Source organism: Glandiceps talaboti, chromosome 5, assembly GCF_964340395.1.
Source record: "Glandiceps talaboti chromosome 5, keGlaTala1.1, whole genome shotgun sequence".
Taxonomy (NCBI): domain Eukaryota; kingdom Metazoa; phylum Hemichordata; class Enteropneusta; family Spengelidae; genus Glandiceps; species Glandiceps talaboti.
In genome coordinates this window covers 28,689,449-28,699,283 of record NC_135553.1, presented here as the reverse complement: position 1 = coordinate 28,699,283, position 9,835 = coordinate 28,689,449, and the positions used below count along the sequence as shown (strand labels likewise).

The following is a 9,835-nucleotide window of genomic DNA, read 5'->3' as shown; positions in this document are numbered from 1 at the left end:
ATTTATCATGTTATTATTTGAAACTTTAAAGTCATCAATTTCCATATTACTTAAAGAAGGTTTATTTAGCATGCTGGATGTATTTACCTTGATACCTCCTGCATGCTTTACAGTAGAGTTAGAAGTATTAAATGGTCGCTTTTGTCGACACTGACTAGCAATATGACCATGCTTCTGACAGTTATAGCATTTTCGTCTTAAATGTTTAGAAGATGATCGACTAAAACGATTTCTGTTATTACAATTGTGGTGTTGTTGTCCGTCAGAGCTTGGATATTCAAACTGGTTTGGATAAAATGGCTGAAAGTTAGAGTCAGATTGAAAATAATTGTGAGGAATGTATTCCTCGCTTACTTTGTCATTCAGGAATTCCCGTTCATCCCATTGAGTTAATGAACGTTGCGGCTGCACCTGTTGACTAATCAATGTCTGTTGCAGCTGTTCAACTGTCTGTCCGTATTGTATGTTGTCCACAGAGTTCACAGAGGTCAAATGTTTATCCTCGGAGGTCACACTGTCTTTACTACTGTCACAGTTGTTCTGTACTGTCTTCTTGAAATCCTTGGTATTTCCATTAGTGTCAGACAAACTGTCAATAATTTCAAATCTTCTGGCAAAGGCACATGCCTGTTCAAAGTCAACCGGATTGTTTGTCACAGTAAACTTCATAATCGAGGGACATACACTACACCAAATGATACATATTCGCATACGAAAACGTTTGCATTTGTAGTAAATATCTAGTGGCATATCCTACTATTCAGACATATGCACACGTATTCTAAGAATTTGGAGTCGACGTATGCTCATAAGAATAGCATGAAAAACGATGAGAAGATGAACCACTTTTGCACATAATATTCACAGCATATTCTCACCATGAATATCTTAGCATACGCCTATGAATAGGATGTGAATACATGCCTTATGATAGGAATATGGACGTATTTTAACCATAATCAGGGCATATTCAGGGATATGTAAACGTATTATTAACGTAAACTGATGAGAATACTATAGGCATACCCATATGAATACTCACGAATATCTTTCATACCCGATGCATACATTTGCATAAATGATTACACAAACACGTTATTAATTAATAATAAGAATAATTTATTAAAGGAGTGTACTCCAGAGGTGATTATCTAAACCATTACAAAACAGAGAAGAAAAGAAATATGTGAAACAATTATCTATATCTAGTTGTCACTTGCTATTTATATGTAGGTAGATATATATATATATATATATATATATATATATATATATATATATATATATATATATATATATATATATATTGGAATATTGGAATGGGTCGGCTAGGTCCTACCTTTCTCTGAATAACTGATCTATTGTGTTTGCTAGTCTATTCACACGAATGCTGTATTGTGACATCAAGTGTATACTCATAAATTCCCATTCAAGAAATAGTTGCTCATCAATGCAGCGACCTCTACGACAATCTCTTAAATCACTTCCTTTTCGTCAAGTTATTAATTCCTCACAAATAGTTGTACGCCCTCTTTTGATGATCAAAGGAGACATAAGCAATAGCCGGTAAAACAAAAGAATCAGAATAATATGATAAATGATAATGAGAGTGAACTATGCTATTTTGAAACTATCATAATTTGATAGTATTAATGTTTCGGTTGCATTGACACTGACCTCGATCAACTTCATACTGAAGAATTGAGTTCATTTAACTATAGTGAACTCTTAGCGGCCGTAATATATCGTCTCCGATAATAAGCGATTGCTTTCATTTCTAGTTTAAGTTTTTTTCTTCAGAAAAACAATACAAAAGTTCTTCGAAAATCGACAAATAATTAACAAGCCCTTCCTTCTCTTTAGTTACTGACATAAAATACCAATACTAACAATATCAAAGTTAAAGGCACTGACATGCCCAGAATTACAGCTAGTAAATTGGCTCAATGTGCAAACTTGGTGAAATGCACCGTGGTTGTCTAGCACAACATATGATATATGTAAACTCTTGTAGAACTACATACACACTGGCAGTTTGGTCAGATATTTATATTATTGCCATATCTCTATATGCACATTATGGAAAATTAGTGAAACATTTACACGTAATTCAGTACAATAAATTTAACAATATAACCTGAAGAGAGTGAAGACAAAATATTGGAAACACTAATAGTTTTCGCCTTAGACTTGAAGGGCACAAGCTGAGTTTATAAGTACTTCGGTGTAATTTTTGCAGTATTGTACTTACTGAAGCACACTTAACCACCACCACCACTTGTGATTGACTGAACTCAAACATGGTTGTCATGATATAATTAAAAAAAATATCCGATGATTTCATTTATAATACGTAATGATATAAAAACATGTTCAGGAAATCAGTACTATGTAATCGTAATGTCATGGGAAACGACATGCATTAATATTAACAATGCACTGGAATGTGGTTTGTTAAAGTATTTTCACTTGAGTAATATGCTTACAAACTCAGTTTGTGCCACTTTAAAACACCCTCCCTTCGCTCAAACTTTACCTAAATTTGCTCAAAGCATTTTAGGGCAAATTCAGTTTTACGGCCGGAGGGGGAGGGGGGGGGGCTAAGTCATCACTTTTACAAAGCAGATCGGTGGGACGGTTTGACTTATTCCGAGTTTTGCCTCTCCGAATCAAACTAAGCCCCAGGAGCAGTTATTAACCTTGTAAATTTGAAGAAAAAAAATGTTTCAGCTTTGCCGCAATTATGTAAGGTGCATTTACTTATGTACAATTATGTGGCAGGTTATAACCTTCCATTAATAGTTTATCTTTACACACACACACACACACACACACACACACGTACGCGCATGTGTAATAAATTGAAAACTGGATAGTGCCCAATAAACTCAAGTAAAAACGTTTGGCTAGAATTTGTCATGTACATCATTATGTCAGCAAATCTACAATGTATACAATATCGTTAAAATTGGGACAATAACATTGTGCTGTAGAATAATTTTTGAATTACTAATTGAGGTGTTGAAGACCATATTCCAGTATTCTTTGGCTATTCAACACCATCGCCTTCGGTAATTATAAACACCCCATGACATACACTTGGAGATTGCTTTTAACGTTTTTTTTTTGTTTTGTTTTTTTAAATAGTAATTGTTTTCATTTAGGGGTGGGGCTTCTTTCGGATGAAGGGCTCACAAGGGGAAAAGTCTTTCAGTACAACACAAACAATTCCCGGCACATCCCCAGCCGTAAAAATGAACTCTCCCTTAACATGCAATTCATTGATTGTTCGTTTGCTACACAATGTCATCTAGTTCATCTTGTGTTACTTCCAAATTTCCCATTCCGATTCGTCGTCATCAGAACTCATATATAGCACTGTCTTATAAAATATTATTTTCTTCTTGGCCGATTAACTGTCAACCGTCTCTGTAGTTTCTGCGAAGTAAAAGATGCCATAGTTTAATTATCTTTAGTATTAAGAAAACAATAACAAGTTACACAAATACAACTTTTACTTACTTATCTAAGTGATGATTTTTAGTAATTATGAATTACATTTCCAGCAACAATTACGCGAGAAATGTACCCATATAATTTGGTAATATACTGTATCTATCCGAAACAAAGTAATATAGAAAAGTCCTACTAATGTCTGTGAAACACACTGAACGTACTTACAATGTAAACTATTTGTATATGTTCATGGTCGATTGAATAGGAGTGACTATATTTAGTCCTGAGTGCATGCAGTGTCATCCGATCCGATGTAACTGTATCGCACCAGTACTGATGAAGGTCAACACAGTCAGTATCACGTCAACACATGGCATTTTCAGTCAAAGTAAATGAATACATGTAAAACGCGCGCTATTTTTGTAAACGTTTCTTTTTTTCTTGAAAGAATGATTACAAACTGTGACTCGATGAATACTGATGCTTTGTTTTAAATTTTTATGATGAGAGGTGTAAAAAGGTAAATAACTGTGACGTACCGAAACTCCTCTCAATATTTTTTTAGGGTCGAATCTTCTATCTTCTTATTCAGCAGGTTCAATCTGTATAATTTGCTGACGATAAATTCTCTTCTGAGTGTTTTCAACAACGTCCATCATTATGGAGCCTACAGATAGTATATATAACACACTAATTACTATATGTAATAGCCGTGTATGTGTTAATTGCCTGTTCAAGAATCAACACATTTATACAATATATATAAACATGAAGTAAAGTAAGATTACAGTAATCTTTTATCAGTATTTTAAAGCCTTCAATCTCGAGGGAAACGGCTCTTTTAATTAACCCAATGTATATTGTTCCCAGGTTTCCGTTTCATTTTCCCTCCTGGATCTAGGAAGCACCGTTAACACTACACTTTTGAAGTGACCCATTTTAATTGCACACAAAAGGAAAAACTCGTTTTTACCTAGGACATTCAATTTTATCAATATCTTGCAAAATACCAGCATATTTACCGGTCTTAGTAATTTTAGAGAAAATGTACTAAAATAAATAGTTGATTTGTAAATGTTACGGAACTTTGTGAATTTGTTCTTTGTTTTTATAGTGTTCGTAAATATTGTACGACATCTCAAATAAATAATAGAATTATAAAAATATATGTATAAATAAATAAACAAATTATTTAATTAATTAATTAATTAATTAATTAATTAATTAATTGATTGATTAATTAATTAATTGAAACCAAAGCCTTCATACATTCGTAATTTGAGACTTCAAGTTATAAGATAACTAAGATAACTTTTTTAAATATTCGTTAAGTTTATTAAATTAATCGATCCACAGATTGGTCTATTGATTGATCTAATTGATTGATTGATTAATTGACTGACTGATCGATGCAGTATCCACAAAATACACATTCAACTGCCAAGTGGTCCTAATGACTTAAACATCCACATATACCACCTCCTCATCACAGTGTAACTGATCCTTTTAACAACCTCCAAATAGCAAACACTGTCTCCTGTGTCTACATCTAGTAGTTCTATCAACCTACTCGTACAGATATATACACATCCATCTTAAAAGACTTTACAATTGATTGATTAATTGGTTAATTAATTGGTTAATTAATTAATTAATTAATTAATTAATTAATCAAATAAGTAAGTATGTAAGTAAGTAAGTAAGTAAGTAAGTAAGCAAGTAATTAACTACTTGGTTGATGATTGAACTAAAATATAGTGAAAGCGTATGTTCACCAAATTCCATACATGTCTATGTTATACGAGATCACTAGATTAATAAAGTGTGCCAGTTTACTAACGGGATTGATTACAACATCAGATACACATATGTTGTATTCCCGCCTTTTCCCAAGTTTTTGCTTTAATACATCAGTTAATGAATATTCAGAAGACATGCATATGCACTATCAGGAGTAAGGTCACGAAAGAGCAAAGTATGCTGTACTTTTGTTACACGTCACTCACTTCTATTGTATACGTTCTTCATTTTTCTCAGTCAATGTTACATGATTTAGATAAAATCCAATCATGGAAATGTGCGTAAAAAGTGTCGTGAAAACGGAGACACAATGTATGAACTTCACTTCTGTGTAATTAACCATTTCAAGCATTTTCAGTCAGTCTGCTGTTATGGAATACATATAATGACAATGGTACAAAATATTTTGTCAATTCACTAAAAGAATTTTGTCAACTTACCTACGTGTCTGTCGTTCCTCTATGTCTTCATACGGCATTCGGCACACGACAGCATTGACAGTGCCATCTTAGCTATATCTACCAAACCAGTTACTAGGATGGAATACCTCTGTGATTCTCTCGAAGATCATGAGCGTTCTATCGTTCCGATAATACGTTGAAATTGGCGCGACTACACATAAAAAGACACCTTAACTTAAGCTGCATTATTGTATGATTACCCCATACTGGCATGAACGACCACGCAAACTGTAATTGGAACAAACATGTTTAGACGGCTGGGCGGCCCTTCTCAATTTCAAGGAATTTAGAGCACAAAAATTGCGCCAAAAGTCGTTGACCCATTTTAGCCATCAACGTCGCTGAACTTTGAAAATTTTATAACTAAACTGTGGTTGACTTGATATCAACAAGCTAATGCCGATTTGCTTAACATTGAAATGATCAAAGGTCGTGAACAATACATCAAGAGAAGTATGATTAACTAATCCATACTGAATTTGCTAGCTTTACACTAAGAGTGAGTTATAATATCAATGATACACTGATGTAATGCCAAGATGAGTAAATGTAAGGTCTCGGGGCGGGCATAGACCCTACGGTGTAGGGTCTATGGGGCGGGCAACTCCCATAGACGGCTATACGGGGAGGGTCCGCGCGAAAGGGGTCGTTTTTTATGCTGATTGGTATCAGAAAGGGTATACTTTTCATGAAGTGTTGGTATCAGAAAGGGTCTGTAAATTAGACTATGTGTTTCAGCCTGTTTTTCTTCCTTGAAAAACTTCTCTCGTCGCTCATGCCACTTCAGATCTAGGGCCACCTTCCCCTGAAAACCCCTGGTTTTAGTCACGTGCAGCTAGCATGCAATATTCCTGCAAGTGCAACCATAACCAGACACTCAAGTGTGTCTCCAGCAAAACATCCAAGCAAAAATCCAAGAACCGGACCATAATGATCATAATCAACATATAGATGATGATGATGATGATGATGGGGTTATCAGATTTGTAGTCCCACCATCAACACAAGACAACAGAGTGAGTGCTAGTGGACTGAGACGGTCACAGCGAACAACGACAGTTCGATTGTACTTAGACTAATTAAAATGGTATCAGAAAGGGTATCCTTTTTTGCATAAAAGTGGTATCACAACAGTTTGGGTTTTAATGCTTGTGATGGAGTTGCCCCCCGGGGGTGAGGTCGCAACACAATATTGACTTTGAACTTAAATTTCACTCATTGTCATCGTAGTTGTTTGTAGTTTTTGGCTCTTTGGTTTTAACTTCTCGACAGATATCCTCTAAATATACACGTAAATAGATTAAATGACTGAATGTGGTGCTGGCATAAAACTAGCATATTCAGATACTGACGGGACTATCATAATGATGTAGAATAGCATAACCATTTACAAATTAAACGTCGAGGTATGTAGAGTGTCGACTTCAATTGATCGCAAGAAAATTAGAAACCACACAAGCCTACATAAAAAGATTATTGGGGCAATTTATTTGTAGTGAATTAATCAGTAAACAAATAATCTACAAGTATGATATTGTTAGCTTAATAGTAGAAATGATGGATGGGGAACCATGTCATTAACTACACAGAATCGAATTTCTGACCTTTGGAAAGGAAGGGTTACTGTCTAGAAAAACACATGTTCTCTTCCCTGCTACCAGATAGGTTTGGTGATATTTAGGTCATTCAGCTATATGTGGTGATGTGTGAAAGAATTTACAAGTTGGCAAATGTAGGACAACATTGATATAGCGGTAAAACCGTGACACATGGATATAATTGTGGACAGCAAAGAAAAGAACACGGCAAAAGAAAGGAGTATGACAATAAATATGTTATAGCCTTTTTGGTTTCGATCAATACATTTCACATAGATCATTTCTTTATCAAAATTTGTGTTTTAATGTTCGTCGGCGCTTAAAATGGTCCGACAATATGAATTGCTTGGGAGTTTACATTGAAGGGCCGACAATTCTGCTACTATTTGTATAATTGTTCATGAAACTTTAGCTTTGTAACAGTATGAATAGTGATGGATGGACAAATGGAGTGATCATAGGTCATTATATATTGGTCTCTGTACAGAGTATATGATAAACTGCAGTGTAGTCGTGTAACACAATCCAGTTTCGTAGAAAGCATGCGTATTGACATCGATTCATCTCCAATTTATAAGATGATGTGATCAAAAGAAGCTAACTTTATAGTTAGTTGCAACATATTGTGTACGATACCCCAACTCACGTATTCAACAACATGAAAACAGCTCTTACTCAAGGTGTCATGCGTAATAAAGTTTTAACAATCAGATATAATAACCATTGTCAAATGTTTTGGTTTTGGTGTTAGCTAGCCTAAAAGCCCTGCACTGGGGACTTTGTGTGGGACACAAGATCTCAAAATGTCTTAAAGTCTGATGAAATTGTGTGCAAATTTAACAATTACACGATAGATGCACAAAGCATTTTTTACTGAAAATATGTACTTCAGCTATTGTGATATTTAGGATATCAATGGAAGCAGGTACAAAACCCGACTTTATCTTTACTCTTCTAAACTTTTGGAAACGAAATTGTATCAAAATATGATATTTACAATTCACCATTCCTAATGCTATGCTTTCATCACAGAATCTATATATTTGTCTCATGATTCTATTTCCACCCATAAAACAAAAATATTCAAGTCAGTTAAAGCTTAGTCAGTACATTCTTGTTGTTAGTCGAATAAAACGATGTAAGAACAGTGCAGTTGAAAATGCAAATAAATTCAAAGATGGAAGTCAGTCTGCAAAACTTAATGGACAGTAATTGTTGTCAAACAAAACATGATTATTAGGCCTGGAATCTGTGTTCGCCCTAAATGCGAGTTAAACTTTGTATATCCTAGGTATCTATATTCGGTCACATTCTATTTTACAGCATAACGATCAGGAACTACAGTACGGGTTTATTTGAAGTCAATGAGCACTTCGGTTTTTTTTTTTTAAACCTGGTGTTTGTCGTTTAGGCTATTTTTCATCCAATTCTTTATTGTAGAAATATTGTTGTAACTTTGTTAAAAATAAAGATATTGACTCCAAATTTTCCGAGCTTGTCCCTTTAATATTCCCCGTAACATTAAAAACATTAAAGGATAGTTTTTTTACATTATGATGAAATTTGACACCTGCATATATTATTATATCATATTTTTCATATTTTCCTGTAGAAGGCAATTTTGATTTTTTACAATTTGTTTTTACAGTTGTCATCATAAATTTTGTTCTGTGTGTACCCCGTTTTCAACAAAACAGTGCTAATTGCCTGTCTCAGTAACATAAACCCCTCTAAGGAGTTTCTTTCTCGTCCTTCATATCAATTATCAAATAACACAAACTCGAATTCCCTAGCACTTGTAATAAGCTTGAAAGCGTAAAATGAAGAAACGTTCAAAATGGTCAATGAAGGAGAAAAGGCAAAAACGCAAGCTGCGAACTAGAGTGTTTTTTTTTCAACAGGGGACACATCATAGCTCACCTTAGTTTTGGAGCCTTCATGTAGCTTAATTTGTATCGAACCGCATGCTAGTTCTTTGATATCCAAGAGAGTAGGTTAAACTAACGGAATTGATACAAGCTCAACTTGACAAAATATTTTCACATTTTATGGTATTGTTAGGCAAATACTTTATGACAGGCCTGAAAGCAGGGAATCGTACTTAGAATTCACACCACTTAATCGGAATAACATGCAATTTGCCAATTGGGTCGACATTGATAATATTACATAATTTACTGACTACGCACGTACGACTACGAATTCAACAAAAGACCCCTGCCCCCGTACTCCCAGTCATGGATGCGATCAATGAAAATGTGAAGTGTAAACACGCAATCGTAATCTCTTGTTTAGGGTTTCAATTATGTAGCTAAAACTGTCAAGTTGTTGTCTTTAGCTTTGCACCAAAACAGGACCGTCGTTAAGAGTCCGTTTTATAATGTATCGACCAAGATAATCATACACTTGGGATTGTGGCAGATGATAGGTTGAGAGACAAGTTGATGAACCTACACACATAGCTTACAAGGTCACAAATAAGTCTCAGACCAAGCAAAGGAATGTGTTCGATACATCTGA

General features: G+C 34.6%; 1 long non-coding RNA gene across 1 annotated transcript; it reads right to left on the bottom strand.

Annotated features, from left to right (window-relative positions):
- Positions 1-3,113: 3,113 nt before the first annotated feature.
- Positions 3,114-5,930, bottom strand: LOC144435932 (uncharacterized). The gene is made up of 3 exons (XR_013480913.1): positions 5,697-5,930; positions 3,996-4,123; positions 3,114-3,438 (listed from the first exon to the last, which is right to left on the bottom strand). It is a non-coding gene; the product is annotated as an uncharacterized LOC144435932 (long non-coding RNA).
- Between the last annotated feature and the right edge of the window lie 3,905 nt (positions 5,931-9,835).